The sequence below is a fragment of the Cupressus sempervirens genome, chromosome 2 (assembly GCF_028749045.1).
Source record: "Cupressus sempervirens isolate cs-2001-9-10 chromosome 2, ASM2874904v1, whole genome shotgun sequence".
In the NCBI taxonomy this organism is placed as follows: Eukaryota; Viridiplantae; Streptophyta; class Pinopsida; order Cupressales; family Cupressaceae; genus Cupressus; species Cupressus sempervirens.
In genome coordinates, this window is record NC_143119.1 from 310,555,129 (window position 1) to 310,570,711 (window position 15,583).

The following is a 15,583-nucleotide window of genomic DNA, read 5'->3' on the forward strand; positions in this document are numbered from 1 at the left end:
TCCTGATACTTCTCTATATTTCTCTTGAGAGACTCAAGATTGTTGTACATGATATCTTTTTTTTTTGGACCCTTATACAAAGGGCACCCATATTTTTAATTAAGGATAGATCCCTTACCTTAATAACTTCTAGCTACCCATGCCCAATCTGACCAAAGTGCCTTTCTTCTTGGAGCTTGGCCAATAGAGCCTTATTTTCCTCTACAAAGGGGTCAAATGATCTCAGGTTGGATGATTCTCGTGCATGTCTAGCTAGTGGAGAAAACAACTGCATAATACAATCAAATAACTCTTTATTTGTTGCCTTGAGTTGGGCCTTTGATATCTTTAACTTCTATGATTCCTCGCCCATCTCCTAGTTCATAAATCTCCACTTCATGAGATTGGTATCATATCTTAACATCCCTATTTCATACTAGTGAACATTGAAATCCATCAAGATGAGATCATGTTTCCTTTAGTTTGATCTTGGGCAATCTCCATGACATAGTTGGAGCTGCTAAGCTGGGGTCTTCTTTTCCTTGTTGGTGACAAGCAACTGCTTCATTGTTTGGATGATCAAGTCTTTTAGAGGTATTTTTTCCTCTATTATTTTCTTCTTTCTCTTAAGCATGTTCTCCAACCAAGACTCCAAGGTGAGAACATCAAGTGAGGACTAGAGTTTTGTGGCATTAAAAATATTCCTTTCCATAGGAGGAGCGCTAGTATTCCTTATATAAAATAGAAAAAAGAATTTTTTTTGTCAAAGAAGTGGTGGAAAGAATGTTACATTGGATATCTAGTACTTGAGATATGCCATGTTGTGGAGCTCCTCTATCATTTTCATCATCCTGTTGAGCTCCATTTAAGCCACATAAGCTAATAACTTAGAAAGATGCATCTTTGTACTTAGCACCTTCAGACTCAAATTCTTTCTCTTTATTAATATCTTTCTCAAGCTCCTCTATTGAGCCTATAAGTGGGACTAACCTTCCTCCATAGTCATGAATGATATGCACATTTTTATCTAGAGGCTGATCTCCTACACTTCCTACAATAGTCTAAGAAGATCCCATAGATGTGTTTGCTGCAGCTACAATCGTACTGATGGGGATCATGGTGGATGTTTGTGATAGTTGAGACCATGACAATGAACTACCAACTCTCTTTCTCCTAAGGTTTTTCCACTCCACCAATTTGTTTGTCCCTTTTATTACCTCTTCTATTAATTCCTCCATATTGTCAATGGTAGGACCTAGGGGATGGGTCAGATCAATGGGAGTGTAGACACCTAAAAACCTTTAGAAAATAAAGTATTTTTATTTTCTGAAAAAGTCCTGATGACATCATCATTTATTAATTAATTTATTTTTATGCCATTAAATCCTTTTATCTTAATTAAAAATATTTAATTAAGGAATCCCTCCCAAAAATGTTTAAATCTTATTTTAACATTATTTCCTTATTTATTAATTATTTAATTAATAAATTGACCAAAAATCCAAAATAAATAAAAAATTTATTTTTTGCCCAAAACTTGGCCAATTTCCTTAAGACTACTAACCTCTTCCAAAATCTTCTAATCCTTCTTTAATTTTAATTAAAGGCTAATCCCATCATTTCCTACCCCTAATCCCAAATCAAAATATTTAATTAAGATTAAATATTAATCCTCATATTTATTAAAAAAGTTTTAATAAATATTTCCTCAACCCAAACCCTTGAAATAAATAAAACTTTATTTATTTCCTAAAAATCTAATTTATACTCATCCTAAGAAGTTCTAGACTCTTCTAGAAAGTCTTCATCCTCATCCTAAGAAATTCTAGACTATTCTAGAAAGTCTTTATCCTCATCCAAAGTCTAGACTCTTCTAGAAGATGTCTTTAAACCTAATCCTAATCCCCTCCTAACCTTGTCACATTCCCTAAACATGGGTTAAGACTTATTAATCCAAGCCAAAGTTAACAAATATCTCCTCCTTCACCCACCCTCATTAAATGCCATCCACTTGCCTATCCCTAAGCTAATCCTAAACTATCCTAATCCATCCTCTAATCATTTGCACAATCCTAAGCAAGCTTAAAACCCTCCTAATCAAGCCCAAGTCGAAATTGCTCTCATCTCTCTCAAAATATCTCAACCATAAAACTTTATGAAGTCCATTAGGCCATAAATGACTCTTCCAAGCCCTTTTATTGCTCTTACAAGTCATTATGAGGTTCTTTATGAAGATTTTATCCCTTGAGCCTCTTTTGTTGACTCATCCTTCCCCTTTCCTCCATCCTCTCACCATGTGACATGTGTCACTCCTTGATTGGCTGTAAGGAAGCACAATCCATGTGCTCTCTTCTCATGCAATCTGAGCCCTCCATGAGCTTTTTCCCATCCTCGCATCTTAGCCCTCAATCCCTCAAGCCTCTTGCCTATAAATTGGATCCCTCCCCTTTGCAAAATAACACAATCCATGAAGTAAAGTCATAATGCCATTTTTAGAAGCCATTTTACATCAAAACCATACACTCACACCCAAATTCCAACTTCATTTGAAGCCCTTTTTGAAGCATAAAGCTTGAGCATACATCCTATCTATTTAGACAAAACTACTCAACAAGAGAGCTTCTCATTGAGAGAGCCCATTAATGGCTCATATTCTCAATTGAGAGCTCATCTTAGTCTATCTTGAAGTTTATGAATTTTGTTTAGTTTGTAGAAGCTTTATTTAAATTTGGTTTCTATTAGCATACTAACATTGCTCATATACATTTTGGCACGCCCGGTGGGACCCCACATGGGTCATCTTCATTAGCTTTTTTAGTCAAGTTTTGTATGTCATTTGCTGATTTTGGCTAATTTTTCTTGTTTTTGTGATTGGTAAGATTGTATAAATTGGTTTTGTAGGTCCACATGAGCATGAAGAAGACAAAGGAACTCATAGTATATCTCATAGTGTTTGCAGATTTTTCAAGCTTATAGGTGGACAAAGAACTTGGAATTCTTCTTCCTCTTCTTGTCTATATTCTTCTTATTCCATCTACTTCTTCTTCTTCTTCTTGTGGGAGATCTTGGCCATTTTTTTTTAAGGAAGCAAAATCATACACACTTCTTTTTAGTGCTTAAAATGAACCCTCAAATCATACTTAAATCCATTAAAAAATTAAAAATTTGCTAAAAAAAAGGAAAAATCTTTTAACAAGTGAAACTAAACCAATTCAATCATTTTCATCCTTGCAACATCAAGGTTTTAGATGCATTCATGCAAAGTTAGGAACACTTCATTTTTGGAAATTTAAAAAGAACTTCAAGTTTCCATTTCAAAAGGTTCAAAATCAACACTAAATGCACACTAAAATCTAAAACAAACTCAAAGCATCAATCAAAGATAAAATGAACCTCATTTGCAAATATTTTAAAGTTCTTTTAAAAATCTCATGAAAACTAAGAGTCCTAAATGGTTGCCAAAAATTTTCCTAAAAGCTTTGTTATTTGTTCCAAACAAATGTCTTGTTGCAAAATCTTGAATGTTTCTTAGGTTTTTCATGCATCAAAACAATCTAGGAATATCATTTTTGCGCTTAAAATATGCAAACTAGAACACAAAATCTTGAATGAAAACCAAAGTCCAAAGAGTCATTTTCACTTTTGAGTCCAAAAAAATCTTGAATGATCTAAGGTTAAAACAAAGCACTTCAAAGTTCTTAAAACAACACACAAAATCTCAATCTTGAATGCTCAAAGGAAAAAACTTGAATGTTTAATCACTTGTCTTTGAATGCATGTTGCTAAAATCACTCTTGAGTGCCATGGATTAAAATCAAGTTTTTTTTTTTTATGAATGCATGATTAAAACAACAAATCTAATCTTGAATGACATAGATCAAATAATCATCTTTTGGGGCATAAAAAGAATCCACATTTTTGAAATCTTCTAAGTTATAAAAACTAATAAAGACGCTTTTAGTAAGTTTGTAGTTGGACTCACCCTCTTTAATCACCCATCACTTTAACCATTGGTTGCAATCTCAGTGCCATCTATGGGGATGGGTCTACCTAAGAGGGTGTTAAGTGCTCCACAAAGATCAAACTTCACTCACTTGGGTCTTTAGTGGTTTTTCTAAGTTAGAAAATTCTTTGAAAGTGCATTAATCTCACTCACAGTTCATTTGGGCATAAAAATTGGACAAATTTTGACGTGGAGGGTCTCCGAGCGCACGCTTGGCAATCGAGTTTCACACATCTTTGTTTTGGGCTTAAAAAAAACTCACACTCAATCTTGAATGCCTAACAATCAATGAACATTGCATGGTTTGGATGCATTTTCAATAACGCTCACATTTCTTATGTTTACGATCTCTCGACTTTCATTATGCTGACGATGCTGTCAAATTGGAATGAACATTGTATGCCATAATCACAAGTGTCTTTAGTCATAGCTTACAAAATCTAAATCATCAATTGGAATAAACACGTATCTTTTAAAGCCCAACATCATGTATGTGGTCTTGTTTTACACTTTTTAGGAGGCCTTCTTGGGGATTTCATCACCCCTTGGGACAACCTCAACTCCAGCATTCCGGAGGAGTATAAAAATTGGGAGGTGAATCCAAAGATACCTCTCTTGGAATCAAGATGTTGTCACTTGGGCTAAGCCTCAAGGAACTTTATACCCTTGAGAAGTGAAAGAGGAGAAGTGGGTTACCGCTCCTCTCGGCTATGTGACATTTTTTGGTTTCATCTACGAATTTGGGCCTCACGTACCTTGCGTATATCGAGGAATCCCTAGCTATAAAAAATTTCATCCTTGTAGAAAGCTTCCTAGGATGTTGGTGTGTTTGACGTGCTTGCTCAAAAATTTTGTCTGCTTATTTGTTCATAGCTTTTGAATGAATGTTTGCCAACTTTGGTCAAAATCCCAAAAAAACAAAAATCTCCCAGCTCAAGGCATACTTAGCGTAGCCACTGCCTCATCAGAAAATCATCCAAGCTCCCCCGCTGCAACCAAATCTATCTAGTTCCTTGCTTTAGAAAAATCCCAAATCCAAAGTCTCTCCAAATCATCCCCCCCAGCTAGCTAGCAACCCAATCCAAAATCACACCCAAGCCTTTAGAGAGTTTTTGTCATTCTGCTCAAATTTGCTATCCAATCAATCTGACCAATCCACTAGCCTCACCACGGTTATCCTTTTGATAGAGCTTTGTCTAGGGTAATCTAGCTTTTTCATCTGTTATCCCTCATCACCTTGAGCTAAAGGTTGGGATCCATAAGTGATCAATCTCGTGTCATGCCCATAGGATCATTAGTCTATTCTTAGGTTGACACAATCTCCACCAATCTAGCGCATAGGAAAGAAAAAATCTCACTTTTTGACAACATGCCCTTGAAGTCTTCCATCCACAGGAAAGCCAAAAAATCTCCAACCAATCCTCCTTAGGTCTGTCATGCAACTTTGACTCTCCCTAGGAAATCTTTCATCAGCCAATCCAAAATCTGTGCTTAACCCAAATCCAACCATGAGCTTCCGTGTTCATCCATACATAAGACCCCATCCCCATCAAAATCATCATGAAAGCATGAAGTACCAATCCTATCATGATGTGTTTGGTCGCATTGTCCTTGCTCCTGCCACCTCCTATTCCAATGATGATGAAAATCTTGTTGACTATGACGGGTATATTGAAAGCCTTAGAAACATTCCCCCAAGCATCCCCCAAAATCCAAGAGTTTTTCCAAACTATCTAGTCATGCCATCTGATATTCCAACTTCCCCTCCACCACCCCATCAACCAAGCTTCCAATCTTCCACCCCCATCACACTAGCTATTCCTGTCAATCCACCTCCACCTTCAACACACGAGTCTCCAAGGAATCTCCTAGAGGAAATACAATAAAAGTTGCCTCCAACAGTCGATAAGCCATGTCATCTAATCCAACCATGTGAAGTAGTCAGTGATGAAGCTTCCCCATCTATAATATCACCTCTATCTCCCATAGCTATCATCCCCATACCATCCATCAAATTGCTTAAAATCCTTCCACTTCCCGCAAGCATCAAAATCCCACCACCTGTCAAATCCCTCCAAATCCTATCCACATTGCCTCCAAGAATTTCCCAAATCTCTCGTAATGACCCTTATGCATCCATCTTCTACTCACCCATCTCCACTACTAAATCTGCCATCTATCCATCCGCTGCCTTTGAAGAATCCATCCCTTCACCTCCTATCGCACCATCCACTCCAAACCAATCCTATAAAGATCCTGCCCAAAAGAATGTTGACATCCCCCAAAGCATAAATGAAGATATCATCATACCATGTCTTCCATCCATAGTGCAGTCACCATCTCCTCCATCTCCAAAACCTTGAGCCATATCTCCTCCACTACAAGATATCTTGTCATCCCACCAGCTACATCAAGATCTTATCCTTCCATCTCCCCCGCTCCATGCTTCCATCTTACCACCTATCCAAGCTATTCCACCATCTATAATCTACCCTCTTGGTTCACTTACATTCATCCACCGTGGCCCTCTCTCAACAGAAGAATTAAGAACAGTATCTCCCCATTGCAATACACCTAATAAATCACTTCTACCATTTTCTGCAAGCAAAAAGTTTCCTCAGCTTGTTCAAATGCTCAATCGATGGCATTATCAAGGTCAAGGTTTAGGACCACAAGAGAAAGGAATCAGAGAGCCTATTATTGCACAAAAAAATCTAGGATTTCATGGTCTTGGATATGTATCCAAAGGCTCACCATCTAAAGGTGTTGGTACACCACACCCCCAAACCAAGCCTATCTCCAAGCCCACCATGCCAGCCTCCCATCACTCCTTCAAGAAATCTTATGTCATCCCCCCTCCACCATCTTTGCAACCCAAAACAACCTACCATATCCCCCCTTCATCCGCTAAATCCATTTTGGGTCCCTATTTCCCAAAATCTACGATCCTCCATCCTCCTATCCGCCATCATAAAAATCCTATTCCATCCATTTCTATGCAAGATCAACAAAGGCACATATCAGGGCACATCATCCATCATCATCCCCCTACATGCTCTTTCATATCCTCTCCATCTCACAAAGATTCTTCTAACCATCTTCCCAAAGCTTACCACAACAATGTAAATGCCCACTTCAAAATGCATAAAGCTAAAAATCCACATCCTAGGCAATCATATGTCTATTCTAAAAGACATACTCCAAAAAGGAAAAATCCAATCAAAGAATGCAAAACAATGCAAAAGCCTATGAAAAGAAAATTCAAAACCATGTGGATCCCCAAGAAAAAAGTTGAAACGCAATGCATAATGACATCCACCATTGCTAACCCCCCATCTAGTGACTCATGTCCCCCATCTCCTAACTCCATCTTGGGTGCCTATATCCCCAAGCACGCTTCCACAAATCCTCCATCATGCCCGCATCTACCATCTATCCCCCATATGCTCTTTTCACACCCGTTCCAACATGTGCCAATGTTGCTCTTGCAAGCATCCCCATCTCATGCTCCTTTTCAGCATTTTCATCCCTCCATCAACTACCATCAATCCCATCTAATCTGATCTATTGCATAAATCACACATCCGGTGTACCAATAGCTAGCAACAAAATTGAACATCCCAACAGCCAGTGAAAAATCCCAAAAAAGCCAAAATAGCCGAAGAAAGCCAAAATCATTCTAGCTAAGTCCAAAGTCAAAAAGTCAAAAAAGAAAAGAAAAATAAAGCATCCACTAGTGAAAACTTGGCAATTCAAGCACCTTGGACAAGTACCATGATGAAAACTTGGCAAACAAGCATCATGCGTAATCCCGCTGTCCCCAGCTTAGCCTATCACCCTCATGCTTTTGGTCATCTCTTGACATCCAACTCCATCTTCCAATTAATCCACCTATCCTCCATCCTCCAGCTTCCATCTCAAACCATCCACTAATCTTATGCAGCTTCAGCCAATCATCTCAGCTATCATCCATCTCCCTATCCCCTTCAGCTTTTTCCATCCTAGCTTCAATCCTATCACATCCATCATAAGACTTCCTTCCGCATGTTATCTTATGATTGGGGGTACTATATTCCTTGGAGATCTTGTCTTTTCCATCCTCCCTTGTCATTGGTATCTAGCTCTAGGCTATCCTCATGCAAACCCAATGTCATCTCTTTATATCCATCATAATCCTAGCTATCTACCATCCTATCCAGCCATCTCATCCTACTCCTCTAGCTATCCTTGGTCACAAAATCTCTCATCATCATTGGATGCATACTGCCAAATCCATATCTTTCGCTATCACCCCACCCTTAGCTTTCACATCTTGCACAACATCGAACCATCTCGCTATCCTATCATCCTGAGCTTTTACTGCTTGTAACTATCTTGGTCTGTTAGCTTGTACCATATCTTGATTAGCTCACTTGTAAATATCTTGGTCCGTCAGCTTGTACATCCTCTTTAGCTTAGTACCCTTGGTTAGCTATTCCAATGCATCCTTTAGCTAGATCTCCTGTCACCACAGTGCTATCCTTCTTAGTTCAGCTTGCTAGACACATCACCCATCCAAATCCATCAGCGTAGGTGCTCTCCGATAGATCCTTGTAGGATATAGCTTTCCTCATGTTTGATCTTGGTTCGTTAGTACCTTGTCCTACCCATCTCGTTGGCAAACGGTTCTCTTTTGGATTTTCGCTTTCTTTTGATTTGGAATCTTCCCTTTTGGGTCTTGAAATATCTTTTCCAAGCAATCTTTTTGTTTCCTCCTCAAGGTTACCATGATCTTTCATATCATGGTATGTTGCGAATGGGGCAATTTGAACGTAAGGTATTGATCATGTCTTTTGCTTGTTTTCTTTTGTACTTATGGGTTACCCAGTGTCGTTTCCACACTGCTTCCTCTGGGATTCATGTGTGATACTGGGGTAATCCTTGCATTTTTGTTTTGAGTCAATCTGTCAATCCTTTGGATAGTTGGTGAAAAGGCCTTGATGTTCTTGGTAACCTTGGCAATTAACCAACAATCCTATAGCAAATCTAGTGCTCAACTACATGGTGGTACTTCTCTTTGAAGTATCCCCCTACTTAAAAAGCTTCAATGGTTTTCCTTCATCTCCATTATCCCCCATCCATATCCAACATCCATCTCTCCTACCCCAGCTTATGCATCAGTATCTCTTTGAATCACTCCTCACCTTTAGCTTTAGGGATCCACAATCCTAGTCTTAGGGATCCACCAATCCAAATCAATCCACCAAGCCTCATCTTTCGAGATCCACAATCCTAGTCCTAGGGATCTTCGAAACCCATCTTCCGCCAATCTGACTCTTTGAAATCCTGTTGCATTAGCTTTTTAATCCCCTCATCCATCTCCCCATCCTAGATTCCTTTTATAGCACTCTGCTCCTTCATCCTCTGCAATCCCTGAGATCTTAAGCTTGCTTCCTCTTGTGCCTCCGATTCTCCTTTATCATTCTCCCATAGTGAGAGTTTGAGTTAACTAAACCTCTTCTCTTAAGCCAATCTGAGTCTTCTTGCTCATCTCAGATTCTTGTACTTTTCAAGAAGTCGTCGAGCCTCGCTTTCTCTCCTCGACGCCTTCTTGAGGGGGCATCTTGCAGTCCACTCTCTCCTCTTCTGCTCTAGCCTTGGGCATCTTATTTTCTTATCTTTAATGCCATGCCACTTGCGACATCACATCAAAGAGGGGCAAAATGTACACACCTAAAAACCTTTAGAAAATAAAGTATTTTTATTTTCTAAAAAAGTCTTGATGACATCATCATTAATTAATTAATTAATTAATTAATTAATTAATTAATTTTTATGCCATTAAATCCTTTTATCTTAATTAAAAATATTTAATTAATGAATCCCTCCCAAAAATGTTTAATTAATTATTTAATTAATAAATTGACCAAAAAACTCAAAATAAATAAATAAAAATTTTTTTGCCCAAAACTTGGCCAATTTCCTTAAGACCACTAACCTCTTCCAAAATCTTCTAATCCTTCTTTAATCTTAATTAAAGGCTAATCCCATCATTTCCTACCCCTAATCCCAACTCAAAATATTTAATTAAGATTAAATATTAATCCTCATATTTATTAAAAAAGTTTTAATAAATATTTCCTCAACCCAAACCCTTGAAATAAATAAAACTTTATTTATTTCCTAAAAATCTAATTTATCCTCATCCTAAGAAGTTCTAGACTCTTCTAGAAAGTCTTCATCCTCATCCTAGGAAATTCTAGACTATTCTAGAAAGTATTTATCCTCATCCAAAGTCTAGACTCTTCTAGAAGATGTCTTTAAACCTAATCCTAATCCCCTCCTAACCTTGTCACATTCCCTAAACATGGGTTAAGACTTATTAACCCAAGCCAAAGTTAACAAATATCTCCTCCTTCACCCACCCTCATTAAATGCCATCCACTTGCCTATCCCTAAGCTAATCCTAAACTATCCTAATCCATCCTCTAATCATTTGCACAATCCTAAGCAAGCTTAAAACCCTCCTAATCAAGCCCAAGTCAAAATTTCTCTCATCTCCCTCAAAATATCTCAACCATAAAACTTTATGAAGTCCATTAGGCCATAAATGACTCTTCCAAGCCCTTTTATTGCTCTTACAAGTCATTATGAGGGTCTTTATGAAGATTTTATCCATTGAGCCTCTTTTGTTGACTCATCCTTCCCCTTTCCTCCATCCTCTCACCATGTGACATGTGTCACTCCTTGATTGGCTGTAAGGAAGCACAATCCATGTGCTCTCTTCTCATGCAATCTGAGCCCTCCATGAGCTTTTTCCCATCCTCGCATCTTAGCCCTCAATCCCTCAAGACTCTTTCCTATAAATTGGATCCTTCCCCTTTGCAAAATAACACAATCCATGAAGTAAAGTCATAATGCCATTTTTAGAAGCCATTTTACATCAAAACCATACACTCACACCCAAATTCCAACTCCATTTGAAGCCCTTTTTGAAGCATAAAGCTTGAGCATACATCCTATCTATTTAGACAAAGCTACTCAACAAGAGAGCTTCTTATTGAGAGAGCCCATTAATGGCTCATATTCTCAATTGAGAGCTCATCTTAGTCTATCTTCAAGTTTATGAATTTTGTTTAGTTTGTAGAAGCTTTATTTAAATTTGGTTTCTATTAGCATACTAACATTGCTCATATACAGCAAGTACCTTTGATTTCCTTTAAGTATGTGAAGGTCTTCATGTAAGAACCATCATAAAAAATTCTATCCACATCTATTCCCACATTGTATGACTTCAATTTATCAACTATCATCCAGGAGAAGAATTGCTCTCTACTTTCACATTCATCAACAAAGTTTTCTAAATAATCTTCTAATGTAGGAATGTTCTTGAATCTTGATCTTAATTGTAAATTATTTTTAATGTAATCTATAAGTTAGACATCATCCAAATTACCTCATACAACTTCATCTTGTACTCTCTTTGAAAGCCTTAAGCATATTCTTAGTATTGGAATAGAGGTGTAAGATTATAGTCCCACTACAATCTAGAAGGGGGGATTCTTGCCTTCTTAGCATCTGAGCATAGGTTATTCACCTCCAAAATTTGGTGGCACATCTCAATTAGGATGATCCAATCATCTAGATACTTGGGGAGCTTCCATGGGAAACCATTAAATCCTACAATCCTTATGAATGAAAATTTTAGGAATTGAATGAAATAGCTTCTGAATTGGATCACCACAACCATGTCTTGAGGGGAGAGATGCCTTTTTGGACACCCTTACAACATATGACAAATCCTCATAATGAAGGTCTCATTTACCATCATAAACTCTACATAGATTTGACATAACTATATGCATGGATAGAAATTGTACACTTGTATATATTCATCAAACTCCTCAATTTTCAACAACCCCAACTGCATCTAGTTGGTACCGAGGGCATAAATTAAGTATGAAGACATATAAAACTATTTAAAAACATTTTTAAATCTAAATCCAACTAGTTAGATTATCACTGATTATCTACATCTATTCTACATAATCCTCCTTGGCATAAAGAACTTGTATTGGACAGAAGTAGTGCTCGACAAAATTAAGAGCATCTCATTCCCCTTTAATCACTATAGGAGAACAAAAATATCCACAATATCCATCTTTAAGTTAGTGCTATAGAGGGTCTTGGAAACTTTATTTTATGGCTCTAAGGGGTCTGAATGTTCATCATGTCTCCTCTTCTTGCCAAATTCTTCTCATTATATAGGGATGAGGAGTTCAAAAAATTCATATAATTGTACACCTCTCTCACAGATAGTCAGAAACAATTCTAGAACACATCTTGATTGAAGGAAATGAGCACCTCATTGTTTGACATTTTTATCTAGTGGCTATTTGGGTCTTAGTGTGTAATGCATTCAAGGATTAGCTCTCATGCCTACATCACCACCAAAAAACCCACCACCTTGACTAGGCCACTCTCTTTCAATTTCTTGATGACTAGATGAATAGGGTCTTCTTGCAACCATTTATGCAAGTCATCAAGATCATACAATTATAATTGGGTATCACTGAGGTCCTTTAATATGAAATCTATCTTGTTTAGATTGTCATACCCTATAAAATTTGAAGCCATGAATGAGGGCTTATAAACACTGGAGCAATACACTTAGCTCCAAAAATCAAAATTGGTCATTTGAAATTAGATGATGAAGAAATGTGGAGAAATCCTACTTTATAGATCCACTTTTATGTTCATTGGCTAGATATCCCTGTACCATAGGAGCGATTTAATTTGCATTAATTTAGAGGATCCTTTTGAGCTCAACGATAGGATTTTCATTTTATGTCATGGATTAATGAGTAAAAATGATGTCAGACATGTCTTATCGGCATGGCCTTTCCTTTTATAAATCATATTTCCTTCATAGCCCACTACCTTAAGATAAAGAATTAAAATATTTGATTTTCTAACATTAATTTTTGGCTAAGGAAAATGGTAGCTTTTGTTGCACTAAAAAATCTAGCTTCTGCATAGTAGATCTTCTAGTTGGTGTGCTAGAGAAGCACTTTCACTACTTTTCCATAGGCTTTGATATCATGCACTTCTTCTTTATTGTGAGAATCCTTAGTATGAAGTTATCTCTAAAGATATACCTTATTAGATTCTCCACTTGAATACTCTTCAAAATTTTGATTTTTGCTTTGCTGTAGGAGTTGAATTTATAGCTATGCAGGATCTCATTGAAGTCACTTCTTCTCCAGGCTACAAAGAAGTGGAGTAGAGAAAAATTTTAATTCCACATACTTAAAGAATGAAAAAAGTACTTATAAAATTTTCTTCTCATAGAGGGAAACCTAAGACTCTTTTAAGGGAAGTACATAGTTTGGACAAAAATTCCTATGCGTGCACCCAACTTGGGTATTTTCTGCCCAAAGGAAGTGAGTAAGAAACCATCACACTATGATCCCAAAATCTTGAACAAAAAAACTAATGAGAAGCAACTTGGATCCAAACTTGACTATGGAATTAGATAATTTTGAGGCATAGGCATGGTAAAAATAACTTGGTTGGGGCCATTAAGGAAATCTTGGAAAGGGGGGGGGGGGGGGGGTTGGGGTCCCAAAATAGGGCGATAGTTAGCTCTGACTCAAGATTTAGGTGCGCAAGTTCCTAAGTAAGGGACCTAGTCATCTCTAGTTTCACAAAAGGATGATAATATGTAACACAAATAAAACAAAGAAGACACACACAATAAAGAAAAGAAGAATAGGGCAGCAAAGCAAGAAATCAAACAACTAACCAACTATGTACATTATAGGGGTTAAGTGATTCACTTTAGATCTATCAAAGCTTCAGGTCTTGAACATTGTAGGAAAATGGTAATACATCTCTAGTTGGATATTACATCTTGAAAGAATTATGTCTGTTCACCTAGTGTATTTTGAATGGACCTTTCCACAAGCTTGCAAACATAAAATGCATCCCTTTGAACTCACGTCTCTTATTACATAACATGACCAAATCACCTTACATGAACTTATGGAGCCTTACCCTTTTGTTCAAGAGACTCTTCACTCACATTTAATGTTGTGTGATCTTATCCACCATCTCTTCTTATTCTCCTAATTATGCCAGATACATTATCCTCTTCTCTAGGCCATCTCAAAATATGCCATCATCCACTACGATTTGTAACTTACAAATAGAAAGTTTGAGGGGAAAGGAAGATTTTCTTCTATCCCATACACCAACTCAAATTTAGAAATTCTAATGGCCCTCTTAAGAGTGACCTTCTCTTCACATAAATCTTCATGCAACTTCTTGTGCAAGTTCCTTTGGTTATTAGAGACAAGCTTCTTCATGACATTCACTAGGATCTTGTTGCTTGATTTAGCTTATCTGTTTCCTTGTGGGAAGTGGTCCAATGAATGGCCTAGGAAAATCCTATGGTTGTAATAGAATTCAATAATATTCATCAAGGATAAGTATGATGCATTATGCATAACTAATTTCAAGAGAACATCAAATCTCACCAATATGTTTTCCTTCAAAAATTCATAGACTACCTCTGAAGTGGTCTTCTTGGTGGGCTTTGCTTCCACCCATTTGGTGAAGTAGTCAATTGTGATGATGATATGAGTATGAACTATACTAGAGGATGGGGTAATAGGTCCAATTAATTCTATCCCCCACTACTAGAATGAACCTTTGATCACCACGAGCTTCAACAACAAGGCAACTAACTATGGCCTTCTAGACAACATCTTGTACTTTTTGCACTAAGACACCCACTTGTAGGTGTCTCTAAACATCCTAGGAGAGTAATAGAACTATATTAATACCTTGAAGGCCATAATAGAGGAGGATTAGTGTGCACTACAAGCTTCATTGTGAAATTCTTAGAGTAACTTCTCTTGCTACAACTTGTCTATGCATCTAGGGAAAGTCCTGTAAATCGCCTTCTTGTAAAGCTAATCTTCCCAAACCACATACTTTGTTGCCTTTATTTTTTTATCCCTCTTCTTATTGGGAGTAAGACCATTTGGGAATTCTCTATGTGTCAAAAAATAAGCTATATTTGAAAACCACGTCTTGGAGACTCACGATGATTATATTAGGCTCATTTTATCCCTTCCTTCTATCTTGATTATCTGTAATTGCTTGACAAAGGCCATTCCCATGAACCCCCTTAGTTAATCTCAATGTTGTAGTCTTGGACTTTGGCTAACCACACTCCTAGAGTGTTGCATCCCACTTCCTATTGTGTGAGTATGCTCTTTATTGCTAACTCAGGGACATACATGACAAAATGAGAGTGAAGTATGTATAATCTAAAGCTTTTCAAAGATCACACTATTGCATATGTATGCTTTTCCATCTATGAGTACTTGAGCTCATGGTCCTTGAGAGGAATTATCATGAAATATATTAGGGCTTGCACTTCTTCCCCATTCTCTTGCATGAGGATAGATAACAATGTTGTGATGTGGAGCCTAATTAAACTTAGAGGTTTATTTGGCAAGGTTTCTCTCCAGATTATTTCTATAGGGTTTTGGGGTCAAGGGGTCTAGCCCTAAATTTTTAAGTGGCAAAAAGCTTGTCTAAAAAGGCTTAGGG